The following is an 8696-nucleotide window of genomic DNA, read 5'->3' as shown; positions in this document are numbered from 1 at the left end:
AGTTCCAAGGTTATATCAATTGTTCTACAAATAAACATCCATCTCTTTCACTCCTAATCAAATTAAAATCTTCTTTTCTTTTTAACATATTGTCTATTAATTACTCTCTAGATAAAATTAGACAGTGACTGTTTAACATATTGTGAACCTGTGACCTTGTAATAATTTATAATCTTTTATCATTTTTCACAAGAATAAATAATAAATTATTTAACCACAAGTCATTATTTTAGGAAGGAAATGAAACAGTAATAAATTTCCATTTTATTTCTTATTGTACAAGTATAAATACCAAAATTTATTATTATTTCATTTATTCTTTTTTTTGTAACTTCCACATATTAATGGAAACAATAACTAACAATTGATTAATTACTTTTAATAAATAATTCTATTACCTCTGTGGTAAGCTAGCATTCACATCTTAATAATTTGCATAATTTAAATCTTCCATTTAGGTTAATGTAAAAGGGTGTTAAAGGTTAATTTAACGTATTAATAAAATTATTTATTATACTCAGAAAAATTTAAATATCATCCGCTAACGATATGACATGTCCATTTTCTGCCTATTAATTACTACTTAATTTCTAAAGTTTATCTTTAGTTCATTTTTCTGTTCGTCTACTGTATACAGTAGTTAAAAAAAAACTGGAGATATGATTGTACCATTCACTTTGAATTGCAAAGATCGACTTTCCTTTTCTACTATTACTGCATGTGATTCTTATACTATTTATAAATTATTGTTACTAAATTCAATCACGCTTTTCTTTAAAAAAAAAATTACAATCTTTTCTAATCTAAATTTTTTGTTCACCATCTACAACATCATCAATTGATTTCATTTTTCATTAGTCTCCATTCTAAAATTAATACGAAGAAACAAGAATCACGTATAAGAACTTCTAAAGTTTCCATACAATTATTTAGTTGCACTTTTATCTCCTCATGGTTTCTTTGGCACAACAAAACAGGCATTGTCATTACAATTTTATTGTAACTGCAGAATTTCTTCTGATCAAGATATTTTAAATCATGATTCATACATTAGTTGCCAAGTTTAACAGGAAAGGAAGCAAAACCAAATAAATAATATTAATAATAAAAGATAATTCTTTAAGAGTTTATAACTGCAGTTAATATAATATTTGATAATTTGGATGAATTATTCCTGAGAATTACTTTTAATTACGTAATTAAATTGCAATTAATGTTATTACAGAATTTTTGTTTAAATCGGAAAAAACGCGTATTTGATGGTTTTTTTTTTATTATAACGACAGAGCCACTTTACAAACTGTTCAGCAAGATAACTGAACAATAAGTAAATAAGATCTATTTGAACTAACATTAAGTAGTCACAGACCCAGCGGCTTGTGACTTGATAATGAAATAGAAGGGCACTCCGTACGGCCAGACCATAAGTCGATAGGGCACAACCAGAATATTATTCCGCAGCAATCTTGAAAAATCACTGACCGCGCTATCCAATAAATTGACCGCGAAATAATTCGGGTGTCGATCCAAACTATTTTGATAACGTAGGGTGATCAGAGAGATTTCCTGCCGAACCGTTCGCAACTTAAGATCATTATACATAAGTCTACTACTTATGTACCGGGGTATGTGTAGCATTATTCGCAGTGTTTTTGTCTGGTAGAGTTTAAGTTATTTAAAGTTTAACCGAAAAATTAATTTATGTTGAAATGTAACTTTTGTTTAGAATTTTTTTTCTGATTGAGTTGTGATTTTGTAACTTTTGAGTAAAAATATAAATGTATATTTATGACTAAAGAAAAAAAAAGTAAGCAGAACATATTGGCTAAACAAACGTACAGATCCAGCAGTACAGAAACTGTCTGCTTTAAATAAAAAGTTATACATTGAGATATAGTTTCAAAGATACAAGGGGGACCGTTAATATCTCATAATAACACAGACTGGTTTCTTTCTTTTTCTGTTTAACCTCCAGAACCACCGTAACGTATCACTTCAGAGGATGAGTGAGGATGATATATACGAATTTAAATGAAGTGTAGTCTTGTACAGTCTCGGTCAATCGTTCCTGAGATGTGTGGTTAATTGAAACCCAACCAACAAAGAACACTGGTAGCCATGATGTAGTATTCAGATTCTTATAAAATTAACTGGCATTGCTAGGATTTGAACCTTAGAACATTCGACTTCGAAATCAGCTGATTTGCGATGACGAGTTTAACAGAAAGTCCAGCCCGGTGGGTAACAGATTTTGCCTTAGAATAGCAACGATATACTAACAGATCACTCTTTTCTGAATATTATACCTTATTTTCAATAAGATAAATAAAAATGTATAAACTGTTATACATACGAGAATCTTCATAAGTATTGCTCATCAAGGACACATTTCACCATAAATATAAATGTTTAAATAATATAACAAAGCAATAATTATCAGTAGTTCAAATCCAGTTAAGGCTAGCTGTAAGTACATTCTAAATACATTTTTAAAAATTCAAGAAAAATTCTAAATGAAACCTCAGCCCGAATTATAATTCATCCACGAATTTAACGCTTCAGTGGCGGTAAATATATTAATGCAGCTGAAAACGTTTTCATGACTAGGTGATTCAAGTTTAAACTATAAATTAAATGACGAAATCAGTTTTCACTTAAATAGAAATTAGATACTCTTTTGTTACAGGTTCAGCTCATCATAAAGATTCATTTTGCATTAATGAACTGGATTATTAATACTGTTGAATTCCAGTCGAGAGCTGTTTGAAAAATGATGTGCTAAGGACGAATGAAAAACTACGAAGGACGAATTTTGATTCTACACAGGGGTTGCTCAGTTGCTGTAGCTTGTTAAGATAGTAAAAGTCACTCATAATTTAACCGCTTTTAGAAAAAGATCCCGCGAATACAGACACATAAAACTCTAATGACGTTTGGTTCATCAAAATACAAAACTTAAAGGTTACAATAGCGACAATTGTAGTCTATTAAATAATATAACAAAGAGAAAGTCCTGTAATATGTCCAAATAACACTTTTCTACGTATGATTTTCAAACTCAGGAAGTAAGTTCTGATAACTTTTACGTATACATGAATGAATCCGTGTGTGTTTGCGCGCGCTTGCGAGCGTACGTGCGGGCATTGGCATATAAATACTTTTGATAACTCAAGTTTGACTAAAAAAATGATTGTTAAATTTGTCTTGCTGATTTCTACACATGAAGCATTAATGTTTTTACAATAAAAAGGCTGGTTATCAAAGCACTAATCAGATAAAGATAGTTCGTGAGTAATATTTTACCTCATTTGCACATTACCCGTGTAATATTTTCAAGAGCTTATTAAAAGAATATATCTGTACTTGACGAGATAGTGTAGTAATGTCGTTAAACAATTTGTTAATTTACTGAAAATTAAATATATTATCATCATCATTTCAGCTGTTATCGGTCCACTGCAGGATGAAGGGCTCTTCAGCACGTTTCCAACTAATACGGTCTTGTGCAATCTTCTGTCAATGCGGTCCAATGTGTTTGATAATATAATCAAATACATTGGACAAATACGGATAATATAATCAAATACATTGGATATTCCTATTCCGGCTTGTATCTGCAAGCAAATATCGTTCCATATTTTTTTCTGCTACCAGCAGCTTCTTTAATGATTGTACAGTTAATGTCCAGGATTTTCTCCCATAGGTAATGACTGGGCAGTATGCATTGATCGAAAACTTTCTTTTTAAGGCAAAAGGGGAGTTCGTTCTTGCAAACGATGTTAAGTCTCCCGAATATCTATTACCCAAAGTTAACTGATAGTTAAACTTCATTTTTTGTTTCACCCTCAATTGACATCCGTTTGCCAAGATTATACAATGATCTATATGTTCAAGTTCTTCTCCAGGGGCAAAACTTTTCCTTTCATCGGCAAACTTGATTATGACCTGGTTCAATTTAAAGTTCATCCTTAGACCATAATATCGCCAGCCAGCTACATTTTCTGTATGATCTTTGTAATTCTGCTGGATCTTGTGAGAAGAGATATATTTCACCTGCGAATCTCAGGTGTTTATACATGCGCCATTTATTCTTATATCCTGTTCTTCCCATTTCAGCGTTCTAAATATCTCGTCAAGACAGATTGAGTGGAGAATGGGTGGTATATTAGTATCTTGTATATTGGTATCTTGTCAACCGCTTTTGAAGCCTACCTTCTCCAGTGGTTGTGATTCATTCAGTGTTGTTCCCATTTTCTTTGCTATTATCTTGATGAAAATCGTGTAGATAACTGAGTGGAGGCTTATTTTGCGATAATTCTTCAGCTCTTCCTGTGTTCTTTTCTTGCGTAGAACAATCATTTCAGTTGTTTTCCATGCACTCAAAATTTTTTGTTTTTTAAGGCACCTTAAGTACAGTTCGGCAAGTGATAATTGCAACGATTTTCCATAAGGTTTCAGTATATAAGCAGTAATATTATTTGGTACTGCAGTTTTCCCATTTTTTATTGACTTTATAAACTGTGTTGCTTATTCTATTAAAACGACTGGTACTTTTTCTTCTAGAGGGAATTCTAATTTTGTCTGATTTTTGTCCTTGTATAAATTAGAATAAAATTCGTCAGTTATTGGTATTATTTCCTGATGCCTTCTGCATATGGAACTCTTCTGGTTTTTAGCTAAAAATTTACTTTATTGTATTCACCAGTTTACGTTTTACTCTATTAATTGAGCCATTTTATTATTTTTTCCTTCTTACAAATTGTTCTGCACTACATTCATGTTAAACCCACTCATTTCTTCCCGAACGTGTTTTCTTATGTTCTACGGGTTCAAAATCTTCCAATTTCATAACAAAATTTCCTAAATTACTCATTTCGCTGTTTTTTTCATTGGACTAAGACATTGGTCGGCAAACTTTTCATTTAAAGAGCCAAAAAATAATAATAAAAAATTGAAATTTGTTCAAAGAGGCATATTTTAACAAGAGCTCTGCTATATAGATACAATTTTTAAATTAAACAGCTTAGAAGCACACTCAAGAGTTTTATTTATATTATATCTAGTACTATAATCCGTTAAGAGTAATCTATGCGGAAGGAAGCAGGTTATCGAAAGAGAATTGTAAGAGATAGTGTCTCTATTTGGGGAGCATTCCAGCACCTATTCTCGGATAGCTGAAGCTTAAACCTGGTTGAAAACCTTCGCAGTCAAGACCAGAATACTTGTCAACCTCTCTTGAATGTACCAGTAGGTACATTCAACATTTGTTTAAACGTTGAAATGTTTAGCAGTCTGTGGTGCAAGAAATTAATTACGCGGCAGACCAGCTCAATAATGATATATATGCTTACAGGCAATGTAACATATACTATGAAAAACTTCTACATACTTACACTTGAATCCTCGACTTTAAACAAATAAATTTGTATTCGCACTAAAGATTTCATGGAAAAGCCGCATAAAAGGAGTCATGGGCTCGCGAGCCGCCTTTTCCGACCACTGGACTAAGAGATTCAATTGAGATTTTTGTATCTCCATAAAATTTGTCCGATGGTGCTGTGGACTTAGCTGAATCAAGTACACCGTTGAGAATTCATTTATTTTGTTTTGATGCCACTATCATCCAAATTTCGATCGATTAAGCTCGAAACTGCTCTTATTTTCTAATAGCTTTTCAGTGTTTATTTTTTGTAAATTAATAAATATATATATATATATATATATATATAACACGCATACATATGTATGGTGTGAGGTATGTGTCGTGTGTATATATTTATACACACACACTTACACACTTACACTGTTTGTAATAACTAAGAGCCACAGAGTTAAATGATCTGAACTGTTGGACGGCCTTCACCTGGTGAATTGTTCTTCAAAAAAACAAAATCTTCAAATATTATTTTATACCGAAAAATATAATTTTGTACACATAAGCCACAATTAGACATATTCAAGATTGCAGATGATTCAATAAATCTCTATGTGATCGGTATTATTTTAATTTTTGTTTTTGACATTGTATCAATAAAGCATTATGTTTTCTCCTAGGATATCTCTTCAAGGATCCCGCGACCATCATTTTATGTAGTTTTTCGTGTTCTTCCAGACGTTTTTCATTCTTTCAGACTGTTTAATTCTTCTTTCTTCAGTCAATTCTCCTCTGTTAAGTATTTTCTCTTCACCTATAAAAACCTTTAATTCAAAAATTATATTTCTGTATTCTTTTAGAATTAGACTGTCTTTATGTTGAACTTTATCACTTCTATTTTCATCTATTTAAGATAGCCACCTTGACGTATTGTAGTTCAAAGGTTTATTGAAAATCTGTTTGTTTAACCTTGATTGGTTAATTCGGACCATGTGCTCATAAAACTTAAGTTGTCCTTTCTTATTTTTATTTTCGATCTTCAATTTCATTGTAAATCTCTTTATTTGATCTCATTGTGTGTTCTTTTTGGACCACAAATCCTTTTTAAATTCTTCTTTCTATCTTTAGTATATTTTCTGTTCCAGTTATGTCAGTAGTTTCCAAGACATACCAGATTTGGAGACTGTCCAGATGTTGTTTCCCGAGGAGGATGATCCTCCTGGGGAGGAAACTGCCATTGACGACTCGTCACTCTTCACTAAGGACGAACTACTGCAAGCCAGGAAACGGCTAAACTCCATACCAGTGCGGGGCCGGATGGCATCCCCACGGAGATCATTCAGATTCTTTTAGAGAAGACCCTGATAGAAATACTTGATTTTATGAAAAGTTTCCTACTGCCTGATAACATCCTTCAGTCACGGACAGAACCCGGTTGGTACTGTCTCCGAACCCTGGACGATCAAATGTCTACCGTCCGATATGCGTCACGAATTCCATCTGCAAACTACTAGAAAAGATGATCGATGCTCGGCTCACACAGGAAATTGAGCTTCACGGTAGTCTATCGGAATATTAGTATGGCTTCCGCAAAGGTAGGTCTGCCTTTGTGGAAGCCTTAGCCTCCGGGAATCACCGTCAGTTATTAGGTTGAATGGGATGAATGAGAAAGATATATATGAATGAGTGTACTGTAGTCTTGTACAGTCTCAGGTCGACCATTCCTGAGATTTGTGGTTAATTGAAACCCAACCACCAAAGAACACCGGTATCCACGATTTACTATTCAAATCCTATAAAAGTAACCCTTTACTAGGATTTGAACACTGGAACTCTCGACTTCCAAATCAGCTGATTTGTGAAGACGCGTTCACCACTAGACCAACCCGGTGGGTTAAAATTAAACATTCTGAGACCACTTAACTTAACTTTTAATATTTCTGACAATATTTAAATAAAACTTTAACTTGAAAAACATTTCCATTACAATGTTTTGAGAAACATTGACATTTGAAACAATTTGACAAAATTGATTTAGTTTAAGCTTGGAAAAGTTATTGAAAATTAGTTAATCAGAAGATAAAACTATTTCCTTTTAAGAAAGATCCTAAGGAAGCACAATATACCAACTATTAATTATTATTCTAAACACTAAAATAATGTTTAATGTTTACTTTCCAAACCACTACCATCGTGTAATATTTACTGTTGTAATTAATAGCTAGGAATTAAATTTAATGATTGCTTATACAATTTCTACTTCCGTGTACGAAGTAAAGGAAGTATTGGAATCGCGAAAAATTTAGGTTTTCAGATTTTAACGGAAATATCTATTTTGATCATTTCTTAATTCATTGTGATCTGTTTCAGCGTGACATATTTACATACGCACGTTTGTATCTCGCATAATTCAAAAATAGTTAGCCGTAGGTTTTTGAAATTTTGAATTTAGGACTGTTCTAACATCTAGTTCTGCACCTTTCCTTTTGATTGCAATCGACTGAACCAAAAGTGTTCAAAAAAATCCAAAATCCAATTTTTTTGTTTTTGTACGTTTCCTTAACTGCAATAATAACCTCTCATTGAAAGCTTTTCAATGGTATATATAAATGGTACTTGTTTTCACTGGTTCCAGAGTTACAGTTAAATAAAATTTTAATTAATGAAATATTTGAATCTAAAAGGGGATGGCACAACGGTTCGAATCAGACTTCATCTCCTTCTTTTGTTAACTTTTTTTTTTAATTTAAACATATTAATTTATTAATAATAATAATTATTAATCTCTGCTTGTAAAAAAATTAGAACAGTAAATAATAATTCAATAGGAAAAAAAAGAAAAATTTTCAGAACTTAATAAAACAAAATTTAATGTACTACTCATTTAAAAAAAAAAATGGGTTATGTAATTTAATAGGTATACAAGTAAGTGACGTGAGGTCCAGATCAAATTTTTATAAAGTAGTTTTTTTGGGTAATTACTCTTACCTGTAATTTACACAACCTGTTGGATTACAAATGAAATAAAATACACAAAATTTCTAAAAAAGTATTTTTTTTTTTTTTTTTATCAGAATGCATGTTTTAATTTCTTGGCTTATAAAACAACTTATAGAAAAAAACAGATAATCCCCCCCAAAAAAAAAAAAATTAATTTCGTCTGTTCTTCCTTGTACGAAATAAAGGAAGTATTGTGATCGCCAAAAATTTTCTTTTTCAGATTTCAACGGAAACATTCATTCGGTTCAAATCCGACATCAAATCCTTTTTTGTAACTTTTTTTTAATTTAAATTTATTGATTTATTAACAATTATTAACCTC

Source organism: Lycorma delicatula, chromosome 1 (genome assembly GCF_047948215.1).
Source record: "Lycorma delicatula isolate Av1 chromosome 1, ASM4794821v1, whole genome shotgun sequence".
Lineage (NCBI taxonomy): Eukaryota > Metazoa > Arthropoda > Insecta > Hemiptera > Fulgoridae > Lycorma > Lycorma delicatula.
This window is presented reverse-complemented; position numbering follows the sequence as displayed.